The following is a 16,621-nucleotide window of genomic DNA, read 5'->3' as shown; positions in this document are numbered from 1 at the left end:
AAATAATATATGTATTTGGCTAGGTCTACTCACTTTATAATACCTCTTTTGGGGCTCCTGGCCAGAACTGAGAACGCTCATAGCATTCGGAGCCTCTTGTAGAGAATGTAACGGAAGTTATTCTTCGCTCTCCCAGCCCCCGCAAGTTTTACATATTACTGCCAGCATCTCTCTGATGGTAATAACATGGTGGTCTTCTTGAGTAGTCTAGTAAAACAAAGACTTACTTAATAAAAAAAAAAAAAAAAGGACTAAAGATTATTTTCATAAGAAATAAGTAAACTGTAATTGATTTTTTAAATTGAAGTAGTTTTATTTTGATCAGTTGTAAGGCTAATCCAACATGGGAATAAAGAGGCCTTTTGCTTACTGTTTCCACTAAGAACTTGTGACCTTTTGAAGGATCTTGGCAACGGTGATAACTTACCATGATAGCAGAGCAGTTAATTGCTAAAAATAGTTAGGCTGGGATAAAATGCAATCTCTGACTTTCTGAGAGCCCGTGAGTCCAGTTTATCTCTAGTTAACTGATATCTTTATTTATGTATGTATGTTTTAGAATCAGGTGTATTTGACTCCATTATTAAGAAAAAAAACAACTAAGTCAAACCATGGAAAGCTGTTTTGAAGATTAGAATCATGTGACTGAAAACTACTTCACATGAGATCTGAAAACAGACGATAATATGAGGCACAGAGGAAAATATAAAATGAAATCAGCCTTCTTGCTTACCGATTCTGCATAATTTATTAAACTTGGGTTTTTGTGCATATGCAAGTTTGGCCTTAAAGACTCCAATCCTTTAAAAGCTTTTTGTTACTTAGAAAAGATTTTAAGACTTTTCTAAAGAATGTACAGGGTGGTCAAGTCTGATTGGGTAATATTGCTTCAGTGTTTGAACTCTTAATAATTATCTGAAGCAATAATTAACATTTACTGACAAATTAACATTTAATTAACATTTACTAATAAAAAACATACACTGACATCATTTGTAAATTTCTTAAAACTTTCTACTATTAAAATACCAAGTATAATTAGACACAATAACTGCTTAAAGACGATTTTGATTTCAAAAAGTTTTGATTTCAAAAAGTTCTCACTCTTAACCTTTTCACAGAGAATTGAATTCAATAATCTATTAAGGCCCTAGAAGTGTCTGGTTTAGGCTGTTTCACTTTTCCGAAGTCATGATCCATGTAACAAGGACAGATATTCCCAGTAGGGGTCAGTCTTGTGTTGGTAATTATTGTACCAAAAGGAAAAACTAAGGATTTTATTTAAAAGTCAAGTATATTTTGTATAATTAGTAAGCCATTAATTGTGGGAAGAAGAAACTTAAAAATCAGTCATCTCTGCTGCAACAAAAGTATCTGTGGGTAATATTTTGGCTCCTCTATTACCATATTTACCCCCAAAGCTTCAGAAGGCTTCTGTTCAGAAGGCTTGCTAAATACTCTCCAAAAGTGAGCTATAAATGGTAAAAATGAGAAGTTATCTAAATGCAGCAGCAGATAATTTGGGATAAATGTCAGATTATTAGACTTTAAAGTGAAAAAAAAACTGCCTGCAAAATTGAGGTTGAGGAGAAAACCCACAGAGGTAGGATAATTTTGTGCATGTCAGTCGCTTGCCTTAGCTGCCTTCTGCAGTGTGGGGATAACTGTGCCTGTCCTCTTTCCTTAAAATAAATCTTGTTTTACTCTCATTACTGAGATTAAGCTAATCTTTTGATCTCTAAACCAAGCTCTTTATAATAAATTCAGAGATGGAGATCTGGGATAAAACGTGTGTTTTCAATAATGCCTTTGGAGTTGTTGATGTCAACATACTATAAGCAGCCAAACAAGCATAGCCCAGAAAACATCTTAGAGGTTACTGAGTTAATCAGTGTGTTGGCAACAGCAGTGATGGCACAGGATAGCTTGGGGAGGCTTTCATTTCCCTCACCTGAAACAAATGTGATTAAGCAAGATGCTCAGTCCCTTCTTTCCAACTAAATTATTACCCAAGGGTCCTTCCTGCTAGAATTTGTAGCACCAGTATTGGTTAGAAATGAGCATATTTGGATTTTATTTATTTGTTTTAAAAATTTTTATTTATTTATTTATTTTTGGCTGCATTGGGTCTTTGTTGCTGCGCGCGGGCTTTCTCTAGTTGCGGCGAGCGGGGGCTACTCTTTGTTGTGGCGCACGGGCTTCTCATTGAGGTGGCTTCTCTTGTTGCGGAGCACGGGCTCTAGGCTCGCGGGCTTCAGTAGTTGCAGCACGCAGGCTCAGTAGTTGTGGCTCACGGGCTCTAGAGTGCAGGCTCAGTAGTTGTGGCGCACGGGCTTAGTTGCTCCGCGGCATGTGGGATCTTCCCGGACCAGGACTTGAACCCCTGTCCCCTGCATTGGCAGGTGGATTCTTAACCACTGCGCCACCAGGGAAGCCCAATATTTGGATTTTAAATTCTAGCACTACAAGTAAACAGTTGGGCAAGTGGCCTTGAGCAAGTCACAACCTTTCTGGGCTTGGGTTTGCTCCTCAGTGAAGAGAAGGGATTACATTTCGGAGGTCACAGACTCCAGCGTCTTCCAGGGACAGGAAGATATCAGTTGCTGAGAGTGGAGGAGCCAGTGGAGTGTACAGGTCCTACAACTAAGTATTGGATAACCAAAAAAAAAAAGAAAAATGTTGAATGACCCATGTTAGTGAAACTGATCCTATGGGTAGAGATGACGGTCTTTGGATTAGGAGATTTTGTAATAGGGAAGAAACTTTGTATTCTATTACAAGTTAATCACTAACGGGATGTTGCCTATAAGCTTAAATTATACATACTGGCCCATCTCTGGGAGCATTGCCTCCCAGGTAATAAAGCATTAAGCTAAAATACCTTTGTTTAGCTCACAGGAAACACCAGGCCCACCTGTGAATGAATGCGGGGAGAAAGAAATTAACACATCCCCTTCGGAGGCTGGCCTGAACCAGGAAATGTTTGACTTGACTCCCTCCCCTTTTAGTATAAAAGAAGCCTGAATTCTAACTCAGGCAAGATGGTTCTTTGGGATATGAGTCCACTATCTTCTCGGTCTGCTGGCTTTCCAAGTAAAGTCACTATTCCTTGCCCCCAACAACTTGTCCCTTGGTTTATTGCCCTGTAATGTGGTGAGCAGTATGAGCTTGGACTCAGTAACAATTTGTAAGGTCGCTTCCATTTCTAGTATTTTGTGATTTTTTTTTTAAACCATTTTCCACACTTGGCCCCTTATTGCCTTGTGCTTATTTTCCTATCTACATCTTTTCTCTTTTTCTTCTGAGTGGAACAGCTTCTTGTAGCAGCAAGCTCAGTTCTGTATCAAATAGGATAAAGCTGATCAGGGTGGATTTAAAGTCAATGCTAAGTCAACATTTTCTGAGAAATGTTATCCTCATCCTTAGGCTTAGCATAATGTGCCTAACCTAACTTGAACTGCCGTCTGCCTATGTTTATATTATTACGCCAGTTGGTTTAATCCATGATAGCTAATGAAAGTTTTCCTTCATTAGTGTCAATATTTGTGTGTTATATGTCTGTACCTATTTCATCAAAGTTGTTGGTAAAATACTCAAGAAATTTTGGTAGGCATTGTGCCCACTAAATTGCTGGAGCCAACCTTCAGTCTCCTTACATATGTTCATTGTCACTAGCAGGTGGCTCTTCACCTACATTGTCTTATTGGTTAGACCAAAACAAATAATACTTTTCATTCCATGAGCACTTTGTACAGTGATTTCACTTGTATTTTCTGACTAAATCCTTTCAAATCCCAGTGAGCAGACAGATGCAGATGAGGAAACTGAGGTTCAGAGTGGTACCCAGTTACAAATGCAAAACCTTAACTCTGGTCTTCTTTGATGATCTGGTACTTTTCCACTTTACCACACTGTCACTGTGAAATCCTATCACTGTCAGGCAAGGTATGTGGGCTGAATCCAAGCAAATCTATAAAAGAGGGGGCTTATTTTTGGTTCCTCATATCCTCCATCTGTGCCTCTTCTTTCTTATTGGGGTCCTTTTCTTTTCATCCCCCACCTCCTCGGCTGTGCTCATATGCTCATTGAGTATAGGTTTTGAATGAAACACCTTTTAGGAGTTGGTGAAAGAGCCTAGTGCCTGCATGGTACTGCCCTCTCACTTCAGGGTCACCACTATGATGCTGACCTTTGCCCTCAGCATAACTTATCCAGGCTGCACTACATTTCTTTATGAAGACTGGTTAGCTATCCAAATAGTTAGAGCTCTTTGACTTAGTCATTTTTTTTAGAGCCTTAATATGCCAGGCCTTAGGCTGGGCAACAATGGAGGAAGAAAGACGGCTCCAACTCTGAAGGGACCTTAGCCCAGTGAGGAAGATGAACTTGCCTACATGTAACTCTAGATGATGACCTCAGTGCCACAGAGCCCGGTAGAGTGCAAGGGGCACAGAGGAGAGAAAGGCAATTTTTCCAGGGCAGTTGGAGGGATATGGAAAGTGTCACACGGCAGCTGATGTTTAAGCTGAGTCCTGAAGAATGTGCCCACCAGTAAGGAAGGCAGGGCAGAAGGCATTTCCTCAGCGGAACCAGCGTGAAACAAGGCTCTAGTGGCAGCTAGAAGTAATTCCACATTGTCCAGATAATATTAGTATTTTAACAGAGCGTCTTAAATGGCCTTATCTAAAGGCATGAGTAATAAGGAGATTTCATGAATGTGGCAGAGTGGGCAGGGGAATTATTTTAAGTGAGAAGTTTTATGACATCTCTCAAATAACATCTCCAAGGTGGCTTCCTCTTCTTATTCCAGCCCAGTAGATCCGGATTCCAGTGCTTTTTGGAATTAATTTTTGAATCCTTTTTAGGTTGCTGCTACGCCATGGCTTCTCTTTCTCAGTTCACAGGGCATGCCAGTGTTCATTTGTGCCAATGCATTTCCAAAGGTTGCAAAAAATCGTTGGTGTTGATGAACCTTCCTTGTGCTTTATTTACAAGAGTGATCCTTTTTATTTGCCCATTTCTATTTTTCCATCAACAGCCTGATATTCCATGCCTCTGGGTCTATACTGCTCCATTTCATAACATTTAATGAATGTTAGAACTGGCTCTGCAAATGCATTGCCTTAATCTTGTTGCCTGCAGTGAGATGCTTTTAATATTTTCTCCACATGTGAACTCAGTGTTTTCCTTTAGCTTTTCTTTAATTTCCATGTGGTTAATCCCCTTCTACTTCAGGGAGCCTGGATATTTATAGGTTTCTCCCTTTCACTCTATCTTCAATAATTTGCTTTTTACATTCAGTGAACACATCCATCACAATAAATTGCCCTTTCCCTATTTGTATTGACTTGCATTTATATAAACCAGACTCCCTTTTCACATCATTATTAATGTTCATGGTACTTTTCAGTAGCTTGGGAAGCTGGGTATTAGAGCTGGCCAGAGCTTCAAGTTGTCCTATTGGATTAAATGACTCATAACATGATGCCTGTTTTCATATTTTATCATTAAGTCAAAACCAAGGTTATGTGTTTTTTTTTCTTAATTGACTCAATATAAAATGAGAGTATTAAATAAGCATCTCTAAATTATTCCTCATTTCATTAAAATGTTCTTGACTTGATTAGCCCTGTATGAACCAAAAAATGCAGAATATTCCCATTATCAATGTGGAGTGTTTTCAAAATCAAAAACCCAATTTTATAAACTTTTATAATCCCTAGTAGATATAAATGGGGGGGTGAGTTATAAGCAGCTAACATTGGTCATGCTTAGATGCTATGGCTTTCTGATTGCTCAATTTATCTTGACAGAGTCTAGAATGATGTAGTTTTAAAATTCTCATATTCTTTTTATGCTTCATTTATATTCTTTTAATTAAAGGTAATTTTTTTCTATCATTAATGCATGTCATGGGTTTGCAGATGGTAGGAAAGGATAATTGGCAGGACTTAGATTGCTGTTCTTTAGGCAAAACCAAAGATCATCAAACTTTCCATAGCTTGTGCACATTTCCCAGGAAATATCTTTCAGAGTAGCTCTGTGTTTCTGAGAACCTCTCGAACCAGTCATTCTGCTGTAAGACAGTCCTATGCATTTTGATTGTTCAGCATCCTCTTCAGGTATCAGTAGAATTTCCATGATTCAGTTTCTCTGAAACTAGGATACATCTTTTTTAAAATAAATTTATTTATTTATTTATTTATTTATTTATTTATTTATTTATTTATTTATTTATTTATTTATTTATTTATGGCTTTGTTGGGTTTTCGTTGCTGCTCACGGGCTCTCTCTTGTTGCAGTGAGCGGGGATACTCTTTGCTGCAGTGTGCAGGCTTCTCATTGCGGTGGCTTCTCTTGTTGCGGAGCATGGGCTCTAGATGCTCAGGTTTCAGTAGTTGTGGCACACGGGCTCAGTAGTTGTGCCGCATGGGCCTAGTTGCTCCACAGCATGTGGGATCTTCCCGGATCAGGGCTCAAACCCATGTCCCCTGCATTGGCAGGTGGATTCTTAACCACTATGCCACCAGGGAAGTCCCAGGATACATCTTTCTATTGATTATGTGTCACAGTTTAATTGGTAGCATTAAAAAATAATTTTAGTGGCACAAAAATTAATGGTATTCTAGATTTTATAAATTGTGGCATTTTATTTTTTTCTCTCTCTCTCCCTTAAACCACTTTGTTGAGTTATGATTGACATAAAAAAAGCTGTATGATTTTAATGTATGCAACTTTACGGGTTAGGAGATAAGTGTACATTCATGAAACGAGCACCACATCTATGCCATAAACATCTATCACCTCCAAAAGTTTCCTCCTGCCCTCTTTATTTAATATTATTTTTGTGTGTGTGATAAGAACACTTAACATAAGATCTACGCTCTTAGCAAATATTTAAGTATAGAATTAAGTTACCATTGGCACTGTGCTACACAATAGCTCTCTAGGACTTGTCCATCTTGCATAACTGAAACTTTGTACCCTTTGACTAATACCTCTCTGTTTTCTCCTCCCCTAAGCTCCTGGTAACCACCATTCTACTCCCTGCTTCTTTGAGTTTGACTATTGTAGATTTCCCATATAAGTGGTTATCTTGTATTTGTCCTTCTGTGTCTGGCTTATTTCATATCATGTCCTCCAGGTTTATCCAGGTTGTCACAAATGGCAAGATTTCCTTCTTTTCTTAAGGCTAAATACTATTCCATTTTATGTATATACCACAGTTTCTTCATCCATTTGTCCATCGATGGACACTTATGTTGCTTCCATATCTTGGCTATTGTGAATAATGCTTCAATGAACATGGGAGTGCAGATATCTCTTCAAGATCCTGATTTCAGTTCGTTTGGATATATTTTTATTTTCCAAGGCTAGATATTCATGGTCTCAGTGACTTTATGTATTGAGTAAGCATTCCTGAATGTTCTCTGAGCTTGCTTCTTTTCCATTCTAATCTTTCTTCACAAGTTTATCTTCCAACTTGTTCATTTATTCATTCATTCTCTTCAGTTAACGAAAGTTAAGAATTTAACAGAAGGTAAAGTTTTTTGAAATATGCTATGTACTTTCTTCTCTTGAACTTCTATGTATATGACCTTATTCCTGGTCAGGCCAAGACACCTTTCTGTAGCTGTGGGTGGGGAAATGAGAAATTCTAGAACTAAGAGTGGGACTAGGACTTTTATAATAAGAATGCAAAGAAAAAGGTCAGCGTTCAGCTTTTAATTACAATAGGATGTTTTTCAATAGTGCTGGCAGCATGAAAATCTTGATTTCGTCAAGAGAAAAAGAATTTTCTAAATTTCTTTAAAGCTCTGCAACATATTAAAAGAAAAATTTGGTAGGGCTAGATCATAGACTGTCTTTCAGAGTCCAGCAGGTTTGGTTCCTCTAGGAAGACGGTTTTGGATTAGAACAAGTAGAGGCTTTACCCTTTTGGTCCCATGAGGTAGTGGTTCCTGTTTTTTCCTGAAGGTCCTTGATTTGCCCCTTCTTAGGACTGTGAGTCAAATGGAGAGAGTATAGAAACGTCAGGAAAGGCATGGAGGAGTCTGAGAATGTTTGATCTAGTGCTCTGCTCCCTGTCAAAGCATGAGGGAGATCAATGACTCTAGTTGTTGGTCAGTGTAAGCCTGTCACTCTGGGCCATGACCAGTGCAGTGTGAGAGCAACATCATGGAGTTACCTTGGAGGAAGCTGGATAGGTGAGACTGAGGCTGTGCTCCTGGCTCCCCAGGGCCTGTGCTTGGTGTACAGAGGATCATGCCTAAAGTTTTCCACAGCCTCAGAGGTGCTGTAAGGGCCAGTGGACCAGAATGGGCCAGCTCAGAATGAAGAGACTGTAGTGTGAGGAGCCTTTAAGAGCAGAGACCAGGATTACACTTTCCGGCATAGAAACTGCCTACTTACAGGCAGAATTGAGTAGTTGCACAGTGATCAAATGGCCCACAAGCCCTAACATATTTACAGTCTGTTCCTTCACAGAAAACTTTTGCCAATTCCTACTGTAGGAAATTCTGAATTTTAAGAATGGATTATTTAATTTGATGATTTAATGGAAAATAAAATTATGAATTGTCCTAATTTGACTGCTGTATAACAAATTACCATAGACTCAGGTGGCTTAAAGAGCAAACATTTATTTCTCATAGTTCTGGAGGCTAGAAAGTCCAAGATCAAGGTGCTGGCAGATCTGGTGTCTGGTGAGAGCCCACTTCCAGGCTTGCAGACGGCCAGCTTCTCGTTGTGTCCTTACATGGCAAAAAGAAAGCTAGCTAGTTGCCTCTTCTTATAAGGGCACTAATGCCATTCATGAGGTTGGAGCCTTCCCAAGTTAATTACCTTCCAAAGGCCCATCTCTTAAGACAATCAGATTGAAATTAGGGTTTCAGCATATGAATTTTGTTGGGGGACACAAACATTCAGGCCATAACATGAATAATGAAGAAATCATATATACTGTGAATTAAACTGAGTGACCTCAATTTGGAAAAGAGGAGAAGCAAAGAGAATCAAATCCAGAGCTAACAGTGGCAAGTAAAGCCCCACGTTTTACCGTTTATTAAGTTCCAGACTGAATCAATATTATTTTAATGAAAAAGTGGAAGGACTATGTGATGAAAAAGCATATATCATCTTGACAGGTTAAAAGGACTCATTTTATTAAATGTATATATATGTACGGTTTAGATGAAAATGACCGTGATAGGCATTTGTTATATATTTCATGACTCCTCACTTTGACTTTCAAATCAAATATCAGTCTTGATTTTGTCAGTTACGAAGGCATCTGATATATTTAAATTTTGTTACTTGACAACTCCTGACTTTCTTAGTGCCCAGTAGGATAGACCCTTGTTAGGAAGATTGGACCAGCTACCTTAAATAAATCACTTTGCATACCTTCCCTCCCACCTCGTGCCATTTCCACGTAGGGTGGATGAATTTGCCACCCCAAAGCTGCATACAATGTATTGGGCAAAATAACCACAATATGGACTTGTATGTAACTTGAGAATGAGTTCCTCTTCTGTCCCTTCTTCCTTCGGCTAATGCCGCTTAAAACAAATCACAGGTGTGTTGGGTGAACAACTGTGAATATACTAAAAACCATTGACTTTTACCCTTCAATGGGTGAACTGTATGGTATGTGAAACATATCTCAATAAAACCAGTACAAAAAAATCGCAGGAGAAAAAAAACTTAGCTCCCAGTTCATGGCATAGAACTAAAAAAAATATATATATGTTCAGCACCTCCTACTATGTGCTAGAAACTCTCAGATGGATAGATAAGAGTATCAAAAGTTCACAGCAACTTAAAACAAGATAATTCAAACATTTGCTTCTGTTGAAGATCATAAAAATGCTATTCTAACAAGTGTTTTTATTTATGTAAGTATACCATCAGGACAAAGCTAATTTGTTATTATTATAGTGTAGAGAATATAATAAATACTAGGCAGAACAGAACAGAGTTGTATTTTCTAGGTTTAAAATAATTAAATTATGGGTCTGGAAGCCTAATTCTGTCTTATCAATTATGAAGTATTTCTAGGGTCTCCGTGAGGTCCTGTTATATCTGGGCTCCTATAAGCAGCACACTAAGTAGGCAGTAATGAGATTGATTTTAAATTACAATACAGGAATAAACATTCAAATTAGTTCCATCCTTTTAAAGAGTGAGATTAAGAAATGTTAAAATGCACTCATTTTAACAATGATTCCATTGTTCAAAATATTTTTGGCACCGTTTTCTTTGTCTTTTTCAGGCAGGAAATGCCAAAGCTTTATAATCATATCTCATTTGTGTGTGTATGAGTGTGTTTGTCCATATATAGTATGAGTTAGTGTCATCACTTGTTTCCAAATGCCTTTCAGTCGTTTCAAAAGTCTAATCTACCCTTAAAGGGGAAAAAAAAATTGCCACTATTGAGAATATTCCAAAGTATGGGCTGAATGGGGCTCACAGAACTGGTTGGAAGATTGAGACTGAAGAATTAGGCTCGGGAATTCGGCAGGTACCTTGGCAGCGAGGTCACAGCAAAGGTCACACCACAAAGCAATGTGGTTTCACATCTCCCTACTAGCAAGTGCACCATTAGACTTTCACCTCCACTGGTGCCAACTGTCCATGGAGCCTTGTATCACTTCCTTTAGATGTAATAGTCCCAGTAGGAGTGTTGGTGCAAGCTGAGCTTATGTGGGGGGCTGAGGGGTGGTGGGGGGGGGATGTGTGAACCCTTTGTCTTGCTCTTTGAATCTGTTGCCACCTAAATTCACACAAAGGAAGATTTCCCCAAAAACGTTCATTACAAATTTGTTTAAACATTACTGATATTATAGATGCATCTTTGGATTCTTTTATTAGTTAAAATGAGCACGTATTACAGTCGTAATTTTAAAAGTAGAATACAAAATAATTATAAAAAAGAGAGAGATGTTTTTCAAGTCTAGGCAGAGATAGCACCTGTGCCATGATTTGGGGGAGACATGAGAGAGGGCTGCTACACTCCCAGCTCACCGTCTGAAGGGAAGATAGAGTCTTGACCTGTAGAAAATTCTACTTAGTGGCGCAATCACCTGGACACAGTGTGAGAAATCAGGTAAAAAGGAGAGAGAAGTAGTGTTCCTTTATCAACCTTCTCCCTTTCAATTATCAGTGGAATTTCACTCAGAACTTCAGTTTAATCTCTCGTCTGACTTGGAAGGAAGAAAATACATTAAAAAAAATAAAAATAAAACAAAACAGAACAATAACAAGACAACATAGCTGAAAAGGCAAGGGTTCTGCTCTACTTTGTTACGAGACTGATGTTCCTAAACTCCCGAGGAGACTCTCCTGGCTGTTGTGACCACTTTTTTTAGTTGAAAAAGTGTGAGCTTAGAGAAACTCAGGGGAAACATTTTTCTTTATTTTCTTCTCAAAACGGAGGCAGAAATAAGGCAGGGGAAGGTATAGATGAGTAAATATAGCCATTGTCACCTTAAGATAATTGGTGATAAAGTGCTGGTGCATCTTATTTTCATTCTATCCAGTCATTTTTTAATTGGCTGTCCTTGAAATAGTGGGTTTTTTTCAGCTGGCTTCTTCACTTCTGTTTTCCTGTTAATGTCCTTTTTTAGGGGTGGGGCAACTCTACTCTGGTGAATGATCAAATGTTCAGGCAAGTATTTCTTGGTGTTATAAGCTCATTAAATTTCTTGTCATTTCTTGCAGTATGCTGGGACGTGCTGTTTACAGCCCCTTTTTGCAGTGTAGAACCTGTCTTCTGTTGCAAACTGCAGAAGCTCCTTCTTTGATAATTCATCTCCTGCTTTATCAGAGCCATTAAGAACGCTGCGTAAACTGCCAACACTTGTGGATGTGCAGAGCCCTATGAGCTTCCTAAAGTTACTGCAGGTGACATTTTGAGATGTTTCTGGAAACCTTTCTCAACTTAGATCAGTGGTTCTCAGACGTCAGCGTGCATTAGAATCACCTGGTGGGCTTGTTAAAACCAATTGCGGGTTCCGCTAGGAGAGGTGGATTCAGCAGGTCTGGGATGCAGCCTGAGAGTTTGCATATCTAACAATTTCAGGTGATGCTGCTGCTGGTCCTGAGACCACACTCCAAGATCCACGGAGATTTATGCCTCAAATGGGTATGTAAACACCCTCGGTAAAATGGAGGAACCAGTGCAGTGAATTTTTGAATTAATATTTGTGGAATATCACAGAGTGCAGAGTATTACACGAGCAGTTTGGGGAATGTTTCAGGTAAGTGTATACAATTCCCGTGGCCTAGGATCTTAACAGTAACTCTAAGACAGTGTTTCTGTTTTCCAAGTAACTTTATTAATCTCATAGAGAATGTTATTTAACAAAATTCTTCTCCTTTCATTATAAAATAGTAATCTAATAGTTTCTTGTTCAATGTGAAATGAAATATTATTTCACATAAGCAGCAATTTAGCATTTTTTTCAGGTTTTCTTCCCTAGAAAATAATAACTTGAGAGTTACTTTAACATAGAAAAGATGTGGACTTCAAAAAAATTTGCAAATATGTTGCAATGACAAGAATGATTTCACGGTTGAATGCATTTGTAAAAGCTGACTTCACTTACATTTCTGGTTCCATTTTCTAGAAGCAGTCAGAGTTGCTTTTATTAAGATCATGTGCTTCAAGGGCCTCAGGACCAGATGGTGGTTATGGGTTGGTCTGTAGACCACAGCCTGAGAGCTTCGCTTAGGGAGCCAAAGAGCTTTGGGCTGGTATCTAGCTCTTACTTAGGCAAATTATGTATCCCCTCGTGAAGAGGCAATCCTAGGCTTTGCTGACCTCTCTATTGTGTATTTGTTTTCTATTTCTTTACCTTGTGTTCCTGTCTTTATTTCTTTCACTCTGTTTCTTTGACTTTAATTTGCTGTTCTTTCAACTTTGTGAGATTAAATTGCTTAGATCATTGATTATCAGATTTTTGTCTTTTCTACTCTATGCATAAAAGGCTATAAATTTTCCTTCAAGCACAGCTTTAGTAGCTCCAGTGAGCTATGGCTGTGATTTAAACAATCATGCCTATGTAATGAAGCCTCCATAAAAACCCAAAATGAGATGGTTTGGAGAGCTTCCAGGTTGGTGAGCATGTGGAGGTTTGGGGAGCGTGGCATACTAAGAGAGGGCATGGAAGCCTCTGCCCCTCCCCCATAGCTTGTCCTACGTGTCTCTTTCATCTGGCTGTTCCTGAGCTATATTCTTTTATAATAAGCCGGTCATCTAGTAAGGAAAATGCTTCCTTGAGTTCTGCAAACCACTCTAGCAAATTAATTGAACTAAAGGAGGGGGTTGTTTGACGCTTTAATCTGTAGTCAGAAGCACAGGTGACAACCTGGGCTTGCGATTGGTGTCTGAAGTGGTGAGGGGCAATCTTGTAGGACCAAGCCCTTGACCTGTGGAATCTGATGGTATCTCCAGGTAGATAGTGTCATAATTGAATTGAATTATAGGATAACCAAATGGTGTAGAATTACTTGATGGTGTGGGGAAAAAAACACAGACACATGGAATTGGGTGCAGAACCCTTACAAATGTTCATAACAGCATTATTCACAGTAGCCAAAAGGTGGAAACAATTCAAATGTCTGATGAATGGATAAACAAATGTAGTATATCCATACAAGGGAATATTATTCAGCCATAAAAGGAATGAAGTGATATATGATACAACGTGGATGAACCTTGAAACCATTATGCTAAGTGAAAGAAGCCAAACACAAAAGGTCACTTAGTATATGATTCCATTTATATAAAATATCCAGAATAGGTAAATCCATAGAAGTAGAAAACAGATTAGTGGTTTCCAGGGGAGTATGGAGAATGACTTTTTAATGAAGTCACTTTCTTTTAGGGTGATGAAAATGTTTTGGAACTAGATAGAGGTGATGTTTACATAACTCTGTGACTGTACTGAAAGGGACTGAACTGTGCATGTTAAAATGGTTAATTCTAGGATATATGAATTTTGCCTCAACTTAAAAAAGTAAAGCAAACAAACCAAAATAAACAAGATGGTACTGGAAAATCTGCATAGAGGTGCCTTTGACTACAAATAGAGTCTCTCTTATTTACTACCAAGAACACAGAAACAAAAACAAAACTCTGGGAGAGGTAAATAGTATGTTTGAGAAGGATTTACCTGAAACTTCTGAAGCTTTAGTCAGAGGGTCCCTCGTGTGCATGGTCCCATTTTAAGTTCCTGTTTGGGGCATTGCACTGCCTTTGGAACTAAGGTACTTCATCTGTAAAACCTAAGAGAGTTGTGAGGATTGAGCTGATATAACAAAGTCCTAGATTTTGTAAAAATTACAAAAATAATATATTCTAACTTCAATTGGTTGAGACTACTCTTTCTACTCTGACTTTTAGGTCATATTTCCCTTCGGGTTATGGTGGTAAAGGGGCCACAGGCACTTTTGGAATCAAGCTGATGGGAGGTTGAATTGGACATACATTTAGTTTGGGTTATGTGTGAGACATATATGTTACATGTATAAAACTTAGTGTGGTAGGCTGCATAGTGGCCCCCAGAGATATCTAGGTCCTAATCCCTGGAACTTGTGAAAGTTAACTTACATGACAAAGGAGACTGCAGATATGATTAAGTTAAGAGTCTTGAGATGGGGAAATTATCTGGGGAGGCCCTAAAAGCAATCAAAAGTGTTCCTATGAGAAGGGGGCAGAGGAAGATTTGACACAGAAAGAAGGCAAAGTGACCACTGAAGCAAGATGCTACCCTGCTGGCTTTGAAGATGGAGGAAAGGTCCACCAAGCCAAGGAATGCTGGAAAAGGCAAGGAAACAGATTCTCCCCTATAGCCTCTGGAGGGAGTGTGGCATGGTGACACCTTGATCTTGGCCCAGTGAAATTGATTTCACATTTCTCACCTCTGGAACCGTAAGAGAATATATATATATGTTGTTTTAAGCCACCATGTGTGTAGCACACACACACAATTTGTTACAGCAGCCATAGGAAACTAATACAGAGAGAGAGCTAAGTTACTGCTAGCTACACGGGTGTTGGAATGGCTTCCAGTAGTGTTCCTGCTGCCCACTGTGTCAATCCACTCAGCACAGTAACAGGAAAGGACAGAGCCAGAGATTTATCATGACACGATTGTGTCACATGGCGTCTAACACCAGAAGCATGTATGCCCAGTAGCAAGGTTTGAAGTGTAGAGATCCGAAAGTTATCCTGGGAAAACTCTTCCAATTACCAGGTTTGTAAAATTGTTTTCATTGATTTTTAGTCAAAAAGGAAATTCTCTCCTGCCAGTAATATATTCAGTAATGCCGCATATCAATCACAAATGCACCATGCATTTTTTTTCTTTTTTGATGGGAAATGTGTAAAATAGAATTTATCGGAATTTCCACCTAAGACCCAAACCTGCTGCCATACTACAAACTGTATGTGTGTGAAGTGACATGTTTTTTGCTTCCCAAGGTATTGGATTATTTTAGCATTTCAGATGCACCTTGTCCTGCTAAAATCCCATGGTTCCAGATGAAATGGCACACCCCAAATGACAGCTGCATTAAAACAACCAGAAGAGGGAAGTATTCAAGTGACCAAACTCCTAGCATTCACTAATAAGTCAATGTGTACAGTATAAATTATGAGTAAGCAGTATGAGTAAATGTGGAGCTCAGTACAAGGTAGCAGCACTTTAAAAAAGCATTTGAATTGCTCTTGGGGAGGGGTTGGCTAACTATGGCCTGGGGAACAAATCCAGCTCGCTGCCTTATTTATCAATAAGTTTTGCTTGGAACACATTCATGCCCATTTATTGACATACTGTCCATGGCTATTTGAGTGCTATAAAAGCAGAGTTGGGTAGTTGAGACAGACTGTAAGGCCCCCAATGCCAAAAGTTTACTATCTGACCCTTTACTAAAGAGTTTCCCAAGTCTTGCTCTCATGTATGACTTGATTTCAGATGAATCATATTGTATGTTACATGATGTATTACATATTTAATTATATAAGTTATTAAAGAATTACTCACTATATCAAAATGTAGATATGAAAGACATATACTTAGGGAAACCAAAAACAAAAATTGAAAAAAAGGCTAGCAGAAGCTTCTTTTATTTGTGTCACAAAATATCAAAAACTCTTTTATTTGTGTCACAATATAAATGAAAATCTCTAATGCTCAAAATCATGAAGATAAGGAAAAGGGTCAAGATAAACAAGAATTATAGTTAATAAAAATGGAGACAGAAGATGTAAACATGTTTATGAGGACCAGGACCTTCTCAAGCAGGAAGTGAAAAAGCAGCAGGAAGATGAAAATGACAGTAAAGAAAAACTCAGTTTGTTCAGTCAGCAGAAGGTGTGAAGATCAGCCATTGGCTGCAATATAACCAGGTCATTGATTTTGATATATACTCTCATCATTCATTATGACTTGTTATGATGAGCGCTACTTCATTCAACAATGTTTAATGACTTTTTTCAGAATCACAATCCCACAATATTTATGAAACACCAAACAGAACATAAATGGACAAAAGACATGATGCTTCTTAATTAGATATTTTGGAAAAAAAAAATCATTGACATAAGACAGGGCAA

This window comes from Eubalaena glacialis, chromosome 4 (genome assembly GCF_028564815.1).
Source record: "Eubalaena glacialis isolate mEubGla1 chromosome 4, mEubGla1.1.hap2.+ XY, whole genome shotgun sequence".
Taxonomy (NCBI): Eukaryota; Metazoa; Chordata; class Mammalia; order Artiodactyla; family Balaenidae; genus Eubalaena; species Eubalaena glacialis.
The sequence above is the reverse complement of the archived record's forward strand: the minus strand, read 5'-3'. Positions refer to the sequence as shown.